This window comes from Leopardus geoffroyi, chromosome B1 (genome assembly GCF_018350155.1).
Source record: "Leopardus geoffroyi isolate Oge1 chromosome B1, O.geoffroyi_Oge1_pat1.0, whole genome shotgun sequence".
In the NCBI taxonomy this organism is placed as follows: domain Eukaryota; kingdom Metazoa; phylum Chordata; class Mammalia; order Carnivora; family Felidae; genus Leopardus; species Leopardus geoffroyi.
The window spans coordinates 69,272,889-69,294,574 of record NC_059327.1 but is presented as its reverse complement, the minus strand read 5'-3'; positions in this window follow the sequence as shown (position 1 = coordinate 69,294,574).

The following is a 21,686-nucleotide window of genomic DNA, read 5'->3' as shown; positions in this document are numbered from 1 at the left end:
AGGATATTTCCCGCAGATCTCTGATGAATGTCATTGGCAACTCAAAAAAAAGGATGTTTCTTGTGTTACCCAGTGCAAAAGAGGAGCAGATACCTAGACAATTATTCTGTTCTCTGTCTCAGAATTGCAGAAGAAAGACCTTGGGTCCTTGGAAGAACAATAACCCTCAAAAATTTACCTGAATAGTTTTAGTTGAGTTCTCTCACAGTCTACGCCAATTTGGGGTCACAAGTGTCACTTTCTCCTTAAGTATAATATAAGTCTGGCAGTATATTCTTGTGTAAAAAAGAAGCATAAATCATAAAATATTCCTGATGCCTCCATCTTAGAATTCTTTCATTAACTTGTTCAATAAACACTTACTTCGCCTCTTTTTGACTCTGGCACTGAGTTAGGTACGATGACACCAAATCATGTAAGATGGGCCTTTCTCTCAAACAGATAGAGGAATTGCAGAATAAGGAAGTAAATTACAGTGTGTTATTAAAAAGAACTACTACAGAGATATGGACAAAATGTTATGAACACAAAAAAGAATGGAAAAGTAACTGTGCTTGGAAAGACTTAGAAAGACACCACCATACCAGGCCTCCAGGAGGGGCCAAGGAGGAAGCTGTTGCCATGTGAAAAATGAAGAAGGCAGAGGGGAGTATGAGGGCAAAGGCCAGAGAGTACGAGATTATCCAGGATTCTCACACACCTTGCAAAAGAGGGATGTGTGTTGTCTGGCATAAAAGGGAGAATTAGCCTTACTCAAATTAATTACAACTCACATACTTGTCATGGTGAAGATTAAGAAAGCTATTTGAACTGACAATACCAAAAGGGAGTAAAACAAACCAGAAAAAGCCATGTCCAAGAAACCACCGATCTTCCTCCTGGTCCAGGTGGCAACCCTGTAGAGTCCCTGAGTGCTGTTGGCTATACTCCGAAGGAAAGCCAGGGGTCACACACCCAGAATATGACATATAGATTTATACTATTGAAGAAGAAAAAGTTCTGGAAGAGAAGAGGAGGCAGCTGTAGTCCAAGCAGAGAAAAAAATCAAGCTCTTCACTAGAGAGAGAAATTTAAAATTAAAACATTCACATTTCTTTTTTTTAATGTTTATTTATTTTTGAGAGAGAGAGAACATGAGCGGGGAAAGGGCAGAGAGAGAGGGAGACACAGAATCCAAAGCAGGCTCCAGACTCTGAGCTGTTAGCACAGAGCCCAATGCAGAGCTCAAACTCACCAACTTCTAGATCATAACCTGAGCTAAAGTCGGATGCTCAACCAACTGAGCCACCCAGGCGCCCCAACATTCACATTTCTTAAAGTTAAACATGTTAAATCTTTTCTTGTTTGATCGCCTTCATTAACTATTGCTCAGCTCTGCACTCCTACATGCCCGTGTCTAGAGTATATACAGGCATTTCTATAAAGCAATGAAATTCGTTTTTAGACATACCTGTCTGAAACTGCAGTTGTAATGAAGGATTTTCTTTTAATAATCACCCAGGAAAATCATTTATCATTATGGTGAGATTCCCTGCTACAAATAAAATTTGGGGTTCTATTTTTGTCTTGTTCTCTTCTCAGGCTTGACACATGTCAGATATTCTCTTGGGAATCACTGGAGGTAGCCCCAACCCAAAGGGTAGTGGGCAACTTAGAGTAATTGGAGGCTAATGCCAAGAACAGGAAGTCACTTCTGAGACATAAAAGGTAACCCCCTTCTGAATGGGGGGTGTGTCCAAAAATGAAAGGTTGAGGAGAATATCTTTTAAGAAAATGTTTAATAGTCCCATTGTGCAGTAAAAGGGAGGTTATTCAAACTTTTTATTTGTTCATTTGAAGTGTTTATGAGAAAAATCTTCTTGTTCCTAATGATCCCTGTGGATGTAAGAAAGGGAGCTTGTTGCTGGATTCCTGAGGCGCAGATACTGATGTCAGTTCTGACTAGTACCCAAGGCAGCTGGGATCCTGGGATTGCAGTGGTTAAAGAGCAGAGTTCCTGGAAATGGAGACAAAGATGTACTGATATAACTATATCAGGAAGGGCTGAATCTTCATCTACCAAAACAGGAAGTTGAAGAGATGGTCTAACGTTCATCAATAAAAGTAACTGTAGGAACATGTCATTGAGAAATATGAAAGTAAACACCAGAAGAAACAGCTAGAAGAGTTGACAATTGCTGCCTTGGGAGACCAGGACTGAGGACAGAGAGTGTTAGGCCAAGGGCCATCCCTTTCTTTTTTAAAATAAACTTTTATTATAAGTAATGAACATGCATTATTTTTTTAATGTTTAAGTTTAAGGAACACAAAGGAAAAAAATACTGTATTATCTTTTTAAAAATCCAGAACTTAAGTTTGATTTAACTAATGATAATTAGGCACTTTTTCCCCCTTTATTTCTTTTTTTCTTTTTATTTAAATCCAAGTTAACGTATAGTGTAATAATGATTTCAGGAGTAAGTAGAATTTAGTGATTCATCACTTACATATAACCCCCAGGGTTCATCCTGACAAGTTCTCTCCTTAATGCCCATTACCCATTTGAAGTACATTTTAAGAGATCCAGGGGAAGATGGCAGCATAGGAGGGTGCTGGGCTCACCTCATCCATCTGATCACTTAGATTCCACCCACACCTGCCTAAATAACCCAGAAAACAGCCAGAAGACTAGCAGAATGGACTCTCCAGAGCCAAGTGTGGACAAGAGGCCCACAAAAGAGGATCTACCCCAGCTAATACACCAGATCCCATCCAAGCAGCACCACAAGCCTGGCAGTGTGCGAGTAGCCCAGACAGGGGCCACGCCACTCCACAGTGAGTCCTGACCCTGGGAGAGGGGAAGGTAAGGTACACACCAGTCTGACTGTGACCCCAGTGGTGGGCTGGAGACAGACATTGGGTCTGACTGCGGCCCCACCCATGAACACAAGTTACTCCAGACAGCACAGGGGAAGTGCCCTGCAGTTCTGCGCCACCACAGGGACTACCCAAAATGACAAAACGGAAGAACTGTCCTCAAAAGAAATTCCAGGAAGTAGTGACAGATAATGAATTGATCAAAAACAATTTAAGCAATATAACAGAACAAGAATTTAGAATAGTAATAAAATTAATTGCTTGACTTGAAAAAAGTATAGAGGACAGCAGAGAATCTATTGCTACGGAGATCAAGGGACTAAGAAACAGTCACGAGGAGCTAAAAAAAATGCTATAAATGAGGTGCAAAATAAAATAGAGGCGACCACAGCTCAGATTGAAGAGGCAGAGGAGAGACTAGGTGAATTCGAAGATAAAATTATGGAAAAAGAGGAAGCTGAGAAAAAGAGAGATAAAAAAATCCAGGAGTATGAGGGGAGAATTAGAGAACTAAGTGATGCAATCAAACGGAACAATATCTGTATAATAGGAATTCCAGAAGAGGAAGAGAGAGAGAGAGGGGCTGAAGGTGTACATGAACAAATCATAGTTGAGAACTTGCCTAATCTGAGGAAGGAAAAAGGCATTGAAATCCAAGAGGCGAGGACTCCCTTCAGAGGTAACTTGAATCGATCTTCTCCACAACATATCATAGTGAAACTGGCAAAATACAAGGATAAAGAGAAAATTCTGAAAGCAGCTAGGGATAAACACACTCTAACTTTTTTTTTTTTTAATTTTTTTTTCAACGTTTATTTATTTTGGGGACAGAGAGAGACAGAGCATGAACGGGGGAGGGGCAGAGAGAGAGGGAGACACAGAATCGGAAACAGGCTCCAGGCTCTGAGCCATCAGCCCAGAGCCCGACGCGGGGCTCGAACTCACGGACCGCGAGATCGTGACCTGGCTGAAGCCGGACGCTTAACCGACTGCGCCACCCAGGCGCCCCAACACACTCTAACTTATAAAGGGAGACCCATAAGACTAGTGGCAGACCTATCTACTGAAACTTGGCAGGCCAGAAAGGAATGGAAGGAAATCTTCAATGTGATGCACAGAAAAAATATGCAGCCGAGAATCCTCTATCCAGCAAATCTGTCATTTAGAATAGAAGGAGAGATAAAGGTCTTCCCAAACAAAAAAAACTGAAGGAATTCATCACCACTAAACCAGCCCTACAAGAGGTCCTAAGGGGGATTCTGTGAGTGAAATATTGCAAGGACCACAAAGTACCAGAGACATCACTACAAGCATGAAACCTACAGACATCACAATGACTCTAAACCCATATGTTTCCATAATAACACTGAACATAAATGGACTAAATGCTCCAACCAAAAGACACAGGTATCAGAATGGATGAAAGAACAAGACCCATCTATTTGCTGTCTACAAGAGACTCAATTTAGACCTGAGGACACCTTCAGATTGAGAGTGAGGGGATGGAGAACTATCTATCATGCTACTAGAGGTCAAAAGAAAGCTGGAGTACCCATACTTATATCACACAAACTAGACTTTAAATTAAAGGCTGTAACAAGAGATGAAGAAGGGCATTATATAATAATCACAGGGTCTATCCATCAGGAAGAGCTAACAATTATAAATGTCTATGCGCCAAATATAGGAACCCCCAAATATATAAAACAATTACTCACAAACATAAGCAACCTTATTGATAAGACTGTGGTAATTTCAGGGGACTTTAATACTCCACTTACAACAATGGATAGATCATCTAGACACAGGATCAATAAAGAAACAAGGGCCCTGAATGATACATTGGATCAGATGGACTTCACAGATATATTTAGAACTCTGCATCCCAAAGCAACAGAATATACTTTCTTCTCAAGTGCACATGGAACATTCTCCAAGATAGATCACATACTGGGTCACAAAACAGCCCTTCATAAGTATACAAGAATTGACATCATACCGTGTACACTTTCAGACCACAATGCTATAAAGCTTGAAATCAACCACAGGAAAAAGTTTGGAAAACCTCCAAAAGCATGGAGGTTAAAGAATACCCTACTAAAGAATGAATGGGCCAATCAGGCAATTAGAGAAGAAATTTAAAAATATATGGAAACAAATGAAAATAAAAATACAACAATCCAAATGCTTTGGGATGCAGCAAAGGCAGTCCTGAGAGGAAAATACATTGCAATCCAGGCCTATCTCAAGGAACAAGAAAAATCCCAATACAAAATCTAACAGCACACCTAAAGGAAATAGAAGCAGAACAGCAAAGATACCCCAAACCCAGCAGAAGAAGAGAAATAATAAAGTTCAGAGCAGAAATAAACAATATAGAATCTAAAAAATGTGTAGAGCAGATCAATGAAACCAAGAGCTTGTTTTTTGAAAAAATAAACAAAATTGATAAACCTCTAGCCACGCTTCTCAAAAAGAAAAGGAAGATGACCCAAATAGATAAAATCATGAATGAAAATGGAATTATTACAATTAATCCCTCAGAAATACAAGCAATTATCAGGGAATACTATGAAAGATCATATGCCAACAAACTGAAAAACCTGGAAGAAATGGACAAATTCCTAAGCACCCACACACTTCCAAAACTCAAACAGGAAGAAATAGAAAACTTGAATAGACCCATAACCAGCAAAGAAATCGAATCAGTTACCAAAAATCTCCCAACAAATAAGAGTCCAGGACCAGATGGCTTCCTTAGGGAATTCTACCAGACATTTAAAGCAAAGATAATACCTATCCTCTTCAAGCTGTTCCAAGAAATAGAAAGGAAAGGAAAACTTTAAGACTCATTCTATGAAGCCAGCATTACTTTGATTCCTAAACCAGACACAGATCCAGCAAAAAAAAAGAGAACTACAGGCCAATATCCTTGATGAATATGGATGCAAAAATTCTCAATAAGGTACTAGCAAATCGAATTCAACAGCATATAAAAAGAATTATTCACCATGATCTAGTGGGATTCATTCCTGGGCTGCAGGGCTGGTTCAACATTCACAATCAATCAATGTGATACATCACATTAATAAAAGAAAAGACAAGAACCATATGATCCTGTCAATCGATGCAGAAAAAGCATTTGACAAAATTCAGCATCCTTTCTTAATAAAAACTCTCGAGAAAGTCGGGATAGAAGGAATATACCTAAACATTATAAAAGTCATTTATGAAAAGCCCACAGCTAATATCCTCAATGGGGAAAAACTGAGAGCTTTCCCCCTGAGATCAGGAACACGACAGAGATGTCCACTGTCACCGCTGTTATTTAACATAGTGTTGAAAGTGCTAGCATCAGCAATCAAACAAAAGAAATCAAAGGCATCAAAAGTGGCAAAGATGAAGTCAAGCTTTCACTTTTTGCAGATGACATGATATTATACATGAAAAACCCAATAGACTCCACCAAAAGTCTGCTAGAACTGATACATGAATTCAGCAAAGTCGCAGGATACAAAATCAATATACAGAAATCAGTTGCATTCTTATACACTAACAATGAAGCAACAGAAAGACAAATAAAGAAACTGATCCCATTCACAATTGCACCAAGAAACATAAAATACCTAGGAATGAACCTAACCAAAGATGTAAAAGATCTATATGCTGAAAAGCATAGTAAGCTTATGAAGGAAATTGAAGAAGATATAAAGAAATGGAAAAAATTCCATGCTCATGGATTGGAAGAATAAATATTGTCAAAATGTCAATACTACCCAAAGCTATCTACACATTCAATGCAATCCCAATCAAAATTGCACCAGCGTTCTTCTCAAAGCTAGGACAAGCAATCCTAAAATTTGTATGGAACTACAAAAGACCCCGAATAGCCAAAGTAATTTTGAAGAAGAAAACCAAAGCAGGAGGCATCACAATCCCAGACTTTAGCCTCTAGTACAAAGCGGTAATCATCAAGACAGGATGGTATTGGCACAGAAACAGACACATAGACCAATGGAATAGAATAGAAACCCCAGAATTAGACCAGCAAAAGTATGGCCAACTCATCTTTGACAAAGCAGGAAAGAACATCCAATGGAAAAAAGACAGTCTCTTTAACAAATGGTGCTGGCAGAACTGGACAGCAACATGCAGAAGAATGAAACTAGACCACTTTCTCACACCAGTCACAAAAATAAACTCAAAATGGATAAAGGACCTGAATGTGAGACAGGAAACCATTAAAACCCTAGAGGAGAAAGCAGGTAAAAACCTCTCTGACCTTAGCCATAGCAATTTCTTACTTGACATTTACCCAAAGGCAAGGGAATTAAAAGCAAAAATGAACTATTAGGACCTCATGAATATAAAAAAGCTTCTGCACAGCAAAGGAAACAATCAACAAAACTAAAAGGCAACCAATGGAATGGGAAAAGATATTTGCAAATAACACATCAGACAAATGGTTAGTATCCAAAATCTATAAAAAGCTCACCAAACTCCACACCCAAAAAACAAATAATCCAGTGAAGAAATGGGCAGAAAACATGAATAGACGCTGCTCTAAAGAAGACATCCAGATGGCCAACAGGCACATGAAAAGATGTTCAACATCACTCCTCATCAGGGAAATACAAATCAAAACCACACTGAGATATCACCTCACTCCTGTCAGAGTGGCTAAAATGAACAAATCAGGAGACTATAGATACTGGCGAGGATGTGGAGAAATGGAAACCCTCTTGCACTGTTGGTGGAAATGCAAACTGGTGCAGCCGCTCTGGAAAACTGTGTGGAGGTTCCTCAAAAAATTAAAAATAGATCTACCCTATGACCCAGCAATAGCACTACTAGGATTTACCCAAGGGATACAGGAGTACTGATGCATAGGGGCACTTGTACCCCAATGTTTATAGCAGCACTATCAACAATATCCAAATTATGGAAAGAGCCTAAATGTCCATCAACTGATGAATGGATAAAGAAATTGTGGTTTATATACACAATGGAATACTACCTGGCAATGAGAAAGAATGAAATGACCTTATGTAGGAACGTGGATGGAACTGGAGAGTGTTATGCTGAGTGAAATAAGTCATACAGAGAAAGACAGATACCATATGTTTTCACTCTTTTGTGGATCCTGAGAAACTTAACAGAAGACCATGGGGGAGGGGAAGAAAAAAAATGTTAGAAAGGGAGAGATCCAAAACATAAGAGACTCTTAAAAACTGAGAACAAACTGAGGGTTGATGGGGGGTGGGAGTGAGGGAAGGGTGGGTGAGGGGTATTGAGGAGGGCACCTTTTGGGATGAGCACTGGGTGTTGTATGGAAGCCAATTTGACAATAAATTTCATATTAAAAAAAAAGAAGTACATTTTAAGTAAATCAATGTGCTTTCATTCCTTTTTTAAAAAAAAATCTAGAAGAAAAAATTTGATATCTACTTGCTAAGTGGTAAGAAATCCACAGACCTTCATGACTCAGATTCATAACCAAGCATAGGAGGCTAGCTGCTTAAGGATACTGGTCAGGTTGATGAAGTATCTGCCTCTGAGGATATCTGCCTGGTTTTTGATCCATGTTTTCTCCTACCTGTTTGCCTTGGCCTATACAGCTGTCATTCCTGGCTTGGATTCCCTCTCATTATCTCCATGGCTTTAGACCAGTGGATCTCTGACATGACTTAACATTAGATCTCAAAGAGGGCTTTTTCAAAATGTTGATACCAGGACCTCAACCCAGATAAGTTAAATTCAAATATCTAGGTACAAGGCCCAGGGATTGGTATCTTTTAAAGATTTCCAGATGATTCCAGCGGACTAACAGGTTTACTAACAATTGCTATAGGCATTTGTTTCTGCTGTGGCTCTGTTGTCTGGAATGCAGTTTAGTAATCATACCATGATACAAGGACAAAAAAAAACAAAAGAATACTTTCTCCAAGTCCCTGCTGTGTATGTTCCTATTGGTCCAGACTCACCAACAGAATTATCAACTCATCTTATGAAAAAATGTAATCTAAGCTATATTCTCATTGAAAAAAAACAGCAAATTAATAAATACAAATCTTCCTATGAAACATTACTGAACATGATATGCTTTCAGAACATAATGACCTGTACTCTTCAGACTTAACTGGAAAAACATTGAAGTGGGCTTGATGCTAAATGAAAGAAAGCAGAAATATGAACAAGAAAAAAAATGGCAAACAGCACAAATTCTGAGAACAGCAATGAAGAAAAGTCAGAACAGTTCAAAGCATTGCTTGCCCTATGTTCTCCATACATCAGCCACTGCGGTGATACCTAAGATTGTCAGAGTCCCTCGTGAATGTATAATTCGAAACATTCAACATTTCCAGGTACTTTTTGAAATTACACAAGAAAATGTTTTTGCTTCTGGATTCACCTCTTACCTTTGATCCTTCCATTGTGGAAATATTTGTTGCTCTATCAAGTGGTGGCTGTCTGTTTATTGTACCAATTTCTGTCAAAGAACTTCCATCAAAATTAGCTGTTATTCTCTTTTCCCATCAGAAAGTGACTATTTTGCAGGTGCGGGAAAAGTGTTTGGCACAATCCAACCCTTGTGAGGAAGAAAAAAAACTCTCCAAGTAGGAATAGAAGGGAACATGATGAAGGAAATAAATATGACAGCTAACATCACACTTGGTGAAAGACTACATGTTTTCACCGTAAGATTGGAAACAAGGCAATGATGTTTGCTTTCCTCACTTCTCTTCAAAATTCTGGTTGTTCTAGCCTGTCAAGTAAGGTAAAAAAAAAAAAAAGGTGGGGGGAGGAAGAAAGAAATTAAGCACCCACATGGGACAGGAAAAGTAAAACTTTATTTATAGATGATCCTATGTATGGACAATCCCAAGTGTGAAGGCGGGGTGGAAGGGAAACAGAACTAAATTAAACAAGTTTAGCCAGGTTGGTGGATATAAGATCAATATACAAAAGCAACTTATTTATATGTAACAGAGAGAAAGAAACAAAAATGAAATTAAGAAAATTACATTCTCAGTAGCATCAAAAACAAAAAAGGAGTAAATGTTACTAAAGAAGAGCAAGTCTTGTACACTGAAAACTATAAACACTATTGATAGAAAATAAAGAGCTAAATAAATGAAGAGACATTTCATGTTTATAGGCTATAAGTCTCAATATTGTCAAGATTGCAGTTATCCCCAAATTGATCTGTATAATAAACATGGTCCCTATCAAAATCCTATTAGACGTTTTTGGTAGAAATTCACAAGTTGATACCAAATTTTACATGGAAGTGTAAAAGCCAGTCCTGATCTGTATAATGGAATACCATTCAGAAATAAAAATCCTATGGTCTGAGTGCTTGGCCCCACCCATTCATTTGTTAAAGTCCTAATGCACAGTGTGATGGTATTAGGAGATGGGGCCCTTGGGTGTGCTTAGGTCATGAGTGTGGAGCCCGCATGAGTGGAAATAGTGCTCTTGGAAAAGAGAGCCTACAGAGCTGCCTAACGCCTACAACCATGTAAAGATACAACAAGAAGTTGGCAACCTGTAACCTAGAAGAGGCTCCCACCAGAACCTGAACATGCTGGCACCCTGATCTCAGACTTACAGCCTCCAGAGCTATGAGAAGTAAATGTATATTGCTTATAACCTACCTAGTCTGTCATATTTTGTTATATCACCCTGAACTAAGACAAAAAAGAATGAATTATTGACATGCACAACATAGGTAAATAACAAAGTATTTATATGGAGTAAAAGAACTCAGGTCAAACAGAATGCATGTTGTGTGATTCCATTTTTATAAAATTCTAGAAAATGCCCATTGATCATTAGAAAATAGATCAGTGGTTGTCTGAAGAAGGGGTCCAATTGAAGGGTGGAATTACAATGGTATGTAGGCAATTTTAGGGCTGAAGGATATGGTTTTTTTTGTTTGTTTGTTTCTTGTTTTTTTTTATTTTCAAATTTTTATTTAAATTCTAGTTAGTTAACATACAGTGCAATATTGGTTTTGGGAGCAGAATTCAGTGACTCGTCCCTTACATACAATACACGGTGCTCATCATAACAAGAGCCCTCCTTAGTACCCATCATCCATACCCCTCCCACATCCCTCCATCAAACTTATCTTTAAGAGTCTCTTAAGGTTTGTTTCCACCTCTTTTTCCCCCTCCCATATGATCATCTGTTTTGTTACTTAAATTCCACATATGAGTGAAATCATATGGTATTTGTCTTTCTCTGACTGACTTATTTCACTTAGCATAATACACTCTAGCTCCATCCATGCCATTGCAAATGGCAATATTTCATTCTTTTTGATGCCTGAGTAATATTCCACCGTGTTTATTCATGAACCTGTTCATTGTATGTGTTCATCAGTCAATGAACATTTGGGATCTGTCCATAGTTTGGCTATTGTCGATAATTCTGCTATAAACATGGGGTGCATATACCCCTTCAAATCAGTTCAAATCATTTTTTGTATCCTTTCAATAAATACCTAACACTGAAATTGCTGGATTATAGTGTAGTTCTATTTTTAACTTTGAGGAAACTCCATACCATACTGTTTTCCAGAGTGGCTGCACCAGTTTGCATTTCCACCAACAGTGTAAGACTGTTCCCCTTTCTCCACATCTTCGTGAACAATTGTTTCTTGTGTTGTTAATTTTAGTCATTCTGACAGGTATGAGATGTTATCTAATTATAGTTTTGATTTGTATTTCTGTGATGATGAGTGGTGTTGAGCATCTTTTCATGTGTCTGTTAGCCTCTGGATGTCTTCTTTGGAAAAATTATTCTTCTGCCCGTTTCTTAACTGGATTATTTGGTTTTTGGGTGTTGAGTTTGAAAAGTTCTTTATAGATTTTGGATATTAATTCTTTATTTGATATGTCATTCACAAATATCTTTTCTCATTCTGTCAGTTTCCTTTTGACTTTGTTAATTGTTTCCTTCACTGTGCAGAACTTTTTTATCTTGATGAAGTCCCAATAGTTCGTGTTTGCTTTTGTTTCCCTTGCCTCTGGTGAAGTGTTAGAAGTTGGTACGACTGAGGGCAAAGAGGTTGCTGCCTGTGGTCTCCTCTAGGATTTTTATGGTTTCCTGTCTCACTTTTAGGTCTTTCATCCATTTTGAATTTATTTTGTTGTAAGGTGTAAGAAAGTTATCCAGTTTCATTGTTCTGCATGTCATCATCCAGTTTTCCCAACACCATTTGTTGTAGAGACTATCTTTTTTCCCATAGATATTTTTTCCTGTTTGTTAAAGTTGAGTTGACCATATAGTTGTGGGTCTATTTCTCAGTTTTCTATTCTGTCCATTGGTCTATGTGTCTGTGTTTGTGCCGTTACCATACTGTATTGATGACTACAGCTTTGTAACATAGTTTGAAGTCCAGAACTGTGATGCCTCTAGTTTTGTTTTTGTTTTTCAGGATTGGTTTGGCTATTTGGCATCTTTTGTGGTTCCATACAAATTTTAGGATCATTTGTTCTAGCTCTGTGAAAACTTCTAGTGGTAGGTTGATGAGGATTGCATTAAATGTGTAGGTTGCTTTGGGTAGCATAGACATTTTAACAATGTTTGTTCTTCCAATCCATAAAAACGGAATGGTTTTTTTTTTTCCATTTCTTTGTGTCCTCTTCAATTAATTTCATAAGTTCTCTATAGTTTTCAGAGTACAGATCTTTTAGATCTTTGGTTAGGTTTATTCCTAAGCATCTAATTGTTTTTGGTACAGTTTAAAATGGGATCAATTTCTGATTTCTCTTTCTGCTGCTTCATTATTGGTGTATAGAAATGGACAGATTTCTGTATATTGATTTTATATCCTGTGACTTTTCTGAATTCATGTATTAGTTGTAGCATTTTTTTTTTTGGTGGAGACTTTCAGGTTGTCTACATAGATTATTATATGTAAATAGTGAAATTTGAGTTCTTACTTGCCAATTTGGATGCTTTTGTCTCTTTTTGTTGTCTTATTGCTGAAGCTAAGACTTCCAGTACTATGTAAAATGGTAATGGTAAAAGTAGACATCCTTATCTTGTTCCTGACCTTAGGGGGAATGCTCTCAGTTTTTCTCCATTGAGCATGAATTTAGCTGTGAGTCTTTCCTATCTGGACTTTATGACATTGAGATATGTTCAATCTATTCCTACTTTGTTGAGGGTTTTTATCAAGAACAGATGCTCTATTTTGTCAAATGCTTTTTCTGCCTCTATTGAGATGATCATTTGGTTCTTATCCTTTCTTTTATTAGTGTGGTGTTTCACATTGATTGATTTGCAAATATTGAACCATCCCTGCATCTCAGGAATAAATTCCACTTGATTGTGGTGAATAATTCTTTTAGTGTACACTTGAATTCAATTTGCTAGTATCTTGTTGAGAATTTTTGCACCCATGTTCATCAGGGATATTGGCCTCTAATTCTCTTTTTCAGTGGGGTCCTCATCTGGTTTTGGAATCAAAGTAAGGCTCACTTCATAGAATGAGTTTGGAAGTACCCTTCCATTTTTTTTGAAACACTTTGAGAAGGATAATTATTAACTCTTCTTTAAATGTCTGGTTAAATTTCCCTGGGAAGCCATCTGACCCTGGACTTTTCTTTACTGATTCAATTTCTTTGCTGGTTATGGGTCTGTTCAAATATTCTACTTCTTTCCATTTCAGTTTTGGTAATTTGTATATTTCTAGGAACTTAGCCATTTCTTCCATATTTCCCAGTTAGTTGGCATAAAATTTTTCATAATATTCTCTCATAGTTCTTTGTATTTCTGTGGTGTTGGTTGTGATCTCTCCCCCTTCATTCATGATTTTATTTATTTGGCTTCTTTCCTCTTTTCTTCTTGATAAGTCTGTCTAATGGTTTATCAATTTTATTAATCCTTTCAAGGAACCAGATCTTAGTTTTGTTGATCTGTTCCATTGGGTTTTTTTGTTTCTGTATTGTTTCTTTCTGCTATCATCTTTATTATTTACCTTATTCTGCTGGTTTTAGGCTTTAGCTGCTGTTTCTTTTCTAGATCCTTTAGTTGTAAGGTTAAGTCGCATATTTGACATTTATTTCTTCTTGAAGTAGCCTGTATTGCTATATACTTCCCTCTTAGGACTGCCTTGCTGTATCCCAAAGGTTTTGGACTGCTGTGTTTTCATTTTCATTTGCTTCCATGTACTTTTTTTTATTTCATCTTTAATTCCTGGTTAACCCATTCATTCTTTAGTAGGATGTTCTTTTTCTAGTTATGTTTTTCTTTAAATCCAAGTTAATTAACATATAGTGTAATAATGATTTCAGGAATAGAATTTAGTGATTCATCACTTACATATAAAATAGAGTGTTCATCCCAACAAGTGCCCTCCTTAATGCCCATTGTCCAGTTAGCCCATCCCCCCACTCAACACCTCACCAGCAACCCTCAGTTTGTTCTCTATATTTAAAAGTCTCTTATGGTTTTTCTCCCTCTCTGTTTTTATCTTATTTTTGCTTCCCTTCCCTTGTGTTCATGTATTTGGTTTCTTAAATTCCACATATGAATGAAATCATATGAAATTTGTCTTTCTCTGACTGACCTATTTCACTTAGCATAGTACCCTCTGGTTCATCCACATTGTTGCAAATGGTTAATAGTTCATTCTTTTTTATTGCAAAGTGATATTCCATTGTATATATATATACCACATCTTCTTTGTCCATTCATCAATTGATGGACATTTGGGCTCTGTCCAAACTTTATCTACTGTTTATAGTGCTGCTATAAACATTGGGGTGCATGTGCCCTTCAAATCAGCATTTTTGTATCCTTTGGATAAATACCTAATAGTGCATTTGCTGGGTCATAGCATAGTTCTATTTTTTTTTTTGAGGAAGCCTTCATTCTGTTGTCCAGAGTGGTTGCACCAGTTTGCATTTCCACCAACAGTGCAAGAGGGTTCTCATTTCTCTGAATCCCTGAAAACATCTGTTGTTGCCCAAGTTGTTAATTTTAACCATTCTGACAGGTGTGAGGTAGTATCTCATTGTGGTTTTGATTTTTATTCCCTGATGATGAGTGACATTCAGCATCCTTTCATATCTCTCTTTGCTATCTGGATGTATTCTTTGGAAAAATATCCATTCATGTCTTCTGCCCATTTCTTCACTGAATTATTTGTTTTTGTGTGTGGGGGGGGGGTGTTGAGTTTGATAATCTCCTTATAGATTTTTGGATACTAACCCTTTATCAGATATGTCATTTGGAAATATCTTCTGCCATTCTGTCAGTTACCTTTTAGTTTTGTTAATTGTTTCCTTCACAGTGCAAAAGCTTTTATCTTGATGAAGTCCCAATAGTTTATTTGTGCTTTTGTTTCCCTTGCCTCCAGAGACATATCAAGTAAGACGTTGCTGCCACTGAAGTCAGAGGTAGTTGCCTGCTTTCTCCTTGAGGATTTTGATGGCTTCCTGTCTTACATTCAGGTCTTTCACCATTTTGAGCTTATATTTGTGTATGTTCTAAGAAAGTGGTCCAGGATCATTCTTCTGCATGTCGCTGGATACTTTAGTAGGATGTTCTTTAACCTCCATGTATTTGTGGTCTTTCAACATATTTCTTGTGGTTGACTTCAACTTTTAAAGTGTTGTGGTCTGAAAATATGCATGGTATGATCTCAATCTTTTTGTGTGCTTGTTGAGGTCTGGTTTATGACCCAGAATGTGATCTATTCTGGAGAATGTTCCATGTGCACTCGAAAAGAATGTCCACATGGAATTCTACTGCTTTAGGATGAAATATTCTGAATATATTTGTTAAGTCCATGTGGTCTATGGTGTCCTTCAAAGCCATTGTTTTCTTGTTGATTTTCTGCTAAGATGATCTGTCTATTGCTATAAGTGGGATGTTAAAGCCCCCTACTATTATTGTATTATTATCAGTGACTTTCTTTATGTTTGTTATTAATTGATTTATGTTTTTTGGTGCTTTCAAGTTAGATACATAAATATTTATAATTGTTAGATCTTCTTGATGGGTAGACCCCTTAATTATGATACAGTGCCCTTTTCATCTCTTTTTACAGTCTTTGGTTTAAAATCTAGTTTGTCTGATATAAGTATGGCTACTCTGGCTTTCTTTTGATGTCCATTAGCATGATAGATGCTTCTACATCTCCTTACTTTCAATCTCTCCATATCTTTAGGTCTAAAATGAATTTCCTGTATGCAGCATATAAATGGGTCTTATTTTGTTTAATCTATTTTGATAACTTATATCTTTTGATTGGAGGATTTAGTCAATTTACAATCAGGGTGATTATTGAAAGATATGAGTTTAATACCATTATGTTATCTGTAAAGTTGGTGTTTCTGGTGATGTTCTCTGTTCCTTTCCAGTCTTTGTGGCTTTTGGTCTTTTCTCCCCCAATTCAAAGAGTCCCCCTTAGTATTTCTCATAGACCTGATTTAGTTGTCATGAATTTCTTTAGTTTTTTGTTTTTGTTTTTGTTTTTGTTTTTGTTTTTGCCTGGGAAACTCTGTCTCTCCTTCTATTCTGAACAACAGCCTTGCTGGATAAAATCATCTTGGCTCCATATATTCCCACTCAGCACATTGAATATATCCTGCCACTCTCTTCTAGCCTGCCAAGTTTCTATGGACAGATCTGCTGCAAACCTGATCTGTCTTCCCTTGTAGGTTAAGGACTTTTTCTCTCTTGCCACTTTCAGGATTCTTTCCTTATCTGAGTATTTTGTGAATTTGTGAATTCTTTCCTTGCCTGGGTATTTTGTGATTTGATATGCCTTGGAGATGGTTGGATTTGTTGAGTGGGAGTTCTCTGTGCTTCTTGGGTTTTGATGTCTGTCCTTCCCCAGATTAACAAAGTTTTCAGCTATAATTTTTTGAATAAGGCTTCTGCCCCTCTTTCTCTCTCTTTATCTTCTCAGATTCCTATGATACAAATGTTTTTCCATTTTAATAAGTGGATGAGATCCCCAACCTACTTTCATGATCCATTACCTTTGTTTCCCTCTTCAGCCTCATTATTTTCCATTATCTTAACTCTTTTTTTATGTTTTCAATGTTTATTTATTTTTGAGAGAGACAGAGCACAAGTCGGGGAGGGGCAGAGAGAGAGGGAGACACAGAATCCAAAGCAGCTCCAGGCTCTGAGCTTTCAGCCCAGAGCCCAACACAGGGCTTGAACTCACAGACTGTGAGATCATCACCTGAGCTGAAGTCGGACACTTACTGACTGAGCCACCCAGGGACGCCTCCGTTATTTATCTTTAAATCACTGATTCATCCATCCTTGCTGTTATGGCCTCCATTCAGGTTTACATCTCAGTTACAGCATTTTTTATTTTGGCCTGATTAGATTTTAGCTCTTTTATCTCTGCAGTAAGGGATTCTCTAGTGTCTTCTATGCTTTTTTCAAGCCTATCTAGGATTTTTATAATTGTTTTAAATTCTAGTTCAGACATCTTACTTATATTTTTATTGATTAAATCCCTGACTATCATTTCTTCCTGTTCTTTTTTGGGGTGAATTCCTCCATCTTGCCATTTTGGAGGAAAAATAATAATAATAAAATAAAAATTTTAGATCTCAGGTATGTTTTGGTATGCTTGTTAAGAGAAGCTTGAGAGAAAAAAGAAAAAATTAAAAACATAATAAAATAAAATAAAGTTTTCCTTTTCTGGATCTAAGAAAAAACAAAAGCAACAACAGAAAGAAACAAAATGAAACAAACAAAAAACCCAAAGGAAGCTAGTTCCTGTTTTCCCTAGGGCTGAAGCTTTGTAGCACTCTATGATCAGTAGACTTAGTGAATGAAAGGGGTTTGTGCTGATCCTCTGGGGGAAGAACCTGCTGCTCTGATTCTCAGGTGGATATGCCCTAATGGAGATGTGCCTGTAGGGCGCAGCAGTGCGGGGCTCAGTGTAATGGCTCCATTCTCCACTTGGTGGCACTGTTTAGCTCACTGAGGTGATTTTTGCTGGTGGGTTAGGGATGAAAGTGGTTTTGCCCCACTCTCTAATCTCCAGAACAAAAAGTTTGCACCCTCACAGATGCACAAAAAAAATCACCCCTCCTGTGACCCAACGACTATCAGATCCCCACTTTCACCCTGTACTTGACCAAATTGTTCACCTGACTAGGCAGCACTACCCTCCTGGGTTTTATCCCAGGTATGGTTATGTTTCAAAACCCCATACTTCAGAGATTCCTGCGGCTTGGACCAACACTGAGGGGTTGCTGAACTGTGGCTAGTGCTGGATTGTCCCAGAAAACAGTTGAGTGACCATGCAAAGACTCAGGGTTTATGGTAAATTGCAACCTGGTGTGAGGGTTTACTGCCCTCAGCTGGCATCTTTCTTCCTATACCAGTGAATGGGGCAGCTCTATGGTGCCTGCTGGGTCCTTTACCCATGGAGAGGCCCTATCGCCTCTACAAAATACATTTCTCCCCATGTGACTCAGGGAATCCTCACACTGAGCTGCCCTTTTCTGGGACCCTGTCCTGCTTCCTCACCAGAGCACTGCCAGATGCTGATCTCAAAAAATTCAGACTCTGTCCTCTGTTTATTAAAAAAAAACTGACAATATTGAAACCCTTTCCTTTTTCCCTGTAAATGGTTTTGGGGAAAAGTTTCCTTGGGCAATCCTTTGTACATGCTTTCATTTTTCCCCCACTCTTTCTCTCTCTTTCTCTCTAGCTCATCTCTCTGAAGTCAGACTCCCTCCTCACTGAAACACCTACAGCTCTTTTCTCCCACAGATCAATTCTCTACAGTTCCTAACTTCTATGGGTCATTTTTTGTAGACGTGCATCTTTGTTCTCTACTTCCATTTTTTGGGTGTTCAGAATGATTTGATATTTACCCAGCTGTTTAGGGGAGGAGGTAGGCTTAGGGTTGCCCTATTCCTCCACCATCTTAACCCCTCTCTCTGTTTATTGTTTGAATTATGGTGATAGTTTCTAATATATCTATATATTTGTATCTCAATTTATATTGTATGCTTTAAATTTGTACAGTTTATTATATGTCAATTATGCCTCAATAATGCTCTTTTTAAGAATCTTTTTAAAAAGCAAGGTGACAAGGGGCGATAATGAACAGCAAGGGGAAAAAAAAGTCCCTAACATTCAAGGGAAGAAGATCAGGTTTGCAACAGACCTATCCACAGAAACTTGGCAGGCCAGAAAGGAGTGGCAGGATATATTCAGTGTGCTGAGCAGCCAAGAATTCTTTAACCAGAAAGGCTGTCATTCAAAATAGAAGAAGAGATGAAAATTTTTCCAGACAAACAAAAATTAAAGGATTTTGTGACCACTAAACCACCCCTGGAAGAAATTTTAAGGGGGAGTCTCTGAGGGGAGAAAAGATGGAAAAAAAATATATATATATATACACATACATATATATACACATATATACCAAAAGCAACAAAGACTAGAAAGGACCAGAGAACACCACCAGAAACTCCAACTCTACAAGCATCATAATGGCAACAAATTCATATCTTTCAGTACTCACTCTAAACATCAATGGACTAAATGCTCCAATCAAAAGACATAGGTTAACATAATGGATTAGAAAACAAGATCCATCTATATGCTGTTTACAAGACACCCACTTTAGACCTAAAGACACCTTCAGATTGAAAATAAGGGGATGGAGAACCATTTATCACGCTAATGGTCAACAAAAGAAAGCCGGAGTAGCCAGACTTATATCATACAATATAGACTTTAAAATAAAGACTGTATCAAGAGATGCAGAAGGGCATTTTATCATAATCAAGGGGTCTATCCACCAACAAGACCTAACAATTGTAAACATTTATGTGCCAAACATGGACGAACCCAAATACATAAATCCATGAATCACAAACATAAGAAACTCATCGATAGTAATACCATAATAGTAGGAGACTTCAACACCAGACTCACAACAATGGACACATCATCTAATCAAAAAGTCAACAAGGAAACAATGGCTTTGATGACACACTGGACCAGATGGACTCAACAGATATATTCAGAACATTTCATCCTAAAGCAGCAGAATATACATTCTTCTCCAGTACACATGGAACGTTCTCCAGAATCAACCATATACTGGGACACAAATCAGCCCTAAGTAAGTACAAAAAGACCAAGGTCATACCGTGCATATTTTCAGACCACAATGCTATGAAACTTGAAATCAACCACAAGAAAAAATTTGGAAAGGTAACAAATATTTGGAGACTGAGGAACATCCTACTAAAGAATGAGTGGGTTAACCAAGAAGTTAAAGAGGAAATTAAAAAGTATATGGAAATCAATGAATATGATAACACCACAACCCAACCTCTGCGACACAGCAAAGCCGGTCATAAGAGGAACGTATATAGCAATCCAAGCCTTCCTAAAGAACGAGGAAAGATCTCAGATACACAATGTAACCTTACGCCTTAAGGACCTGGAAAAAGAACAACTAATAAAACTCAAAACCAGCAGAAGACAGGAAATAATAAAGATTAGAGTAGAAATTAATGCTATCGAAACCAAAAAGCAGTAGAACAGATCAGTGAAACAAGAAGCTGGTTTTTTTAAAGAATTAACAAAATTGATAAACCACTAGCCAGTTTGATCAAGAAGGAAAAAGAAAGGACCCAAATAACTAAAATCAAGAATGAAAGAGGAGAGATCACAACCAACACAACAGATATAAAAACAGTAATACGAGAATATTATGAGCAATTACATGCCAATAAAATGGGCAATCTGGAAGAAAGGGACAAATTCCTAGAAACATGTACACTACCAAAACTGAAACAAGAAGAAGCAGAATTTGAACAGACCCATAACCAGTAAGGAAATCAAATTTGAAATCAAAAATATTCCAAAAAAACAGAGTCCAGGGCCAGATGGCTTTCCAGGGGAATTCTACCAAACATTTAAGGAAGAGTTAACACTTATTCTCTTGAAGGTATTCCAAAAAATAGAAATGGAAGGAAGACTTCCAAACTCTTTCTATGAAGCCAGCATTACCTTGATTCCAAAACCAGACAGAGACCACACTAAAGGGAAAACTATAGACCAATTGCCCTGACGAACATGGATGCAAAAATCCTCAACAAGATATTAGCCAACCAGCTCCAACAATACATTAAAAAAATTATTCACCATTACCAAGCGGGATTTATACCTGGGATGCAGGGCTGGTTCAATATCCACAAAACAATCAATGTGATTCATCACATCAATAAAAGAAAGGACAAGAACCATAAGATCCTCTCAATAGATGCAGAAAATTCATTTGACAAACCACAGCATCCTTTCTTGATAAAAACCCTCAAGAAAGTAGGGAAAGAAGGATCACACCTCGAGATCATAAAAGCCATAAAAAACGACCCAACATTAATATCATCCTCAATGGGGAAAAACTGAGTTTTCCCCCTAAGGTCAGGAACAAGACAGGGATGTCCACTCTCGCCACTGTTATTCAACATAGTATTGGAAGTCTTAGCTCCGCAATCAGACAACACAAAGAAATAAAAAGCATCCAAATCAGCCAGGAGGAGGTCAAATTTTCACTCTTCATAGATGACATGATACTCTATATGGAAAACCCAAAAGATTCCACCAAAACACTGCTAGAACTGATTCATGAATTCAGCAAAGTTGCAGGATATAAAATCAACGCACAGAAATCGGTTGCATTCCTATACACCAAAAATAAAGGTACATAAAGAGAAATCAAGGAATCGATACCATTTACAGTTGTGCCAAAAACCATAAAATACCTAGGAATAAATGTAACCAAAGAGGTGAAAAATCTATACACTGAA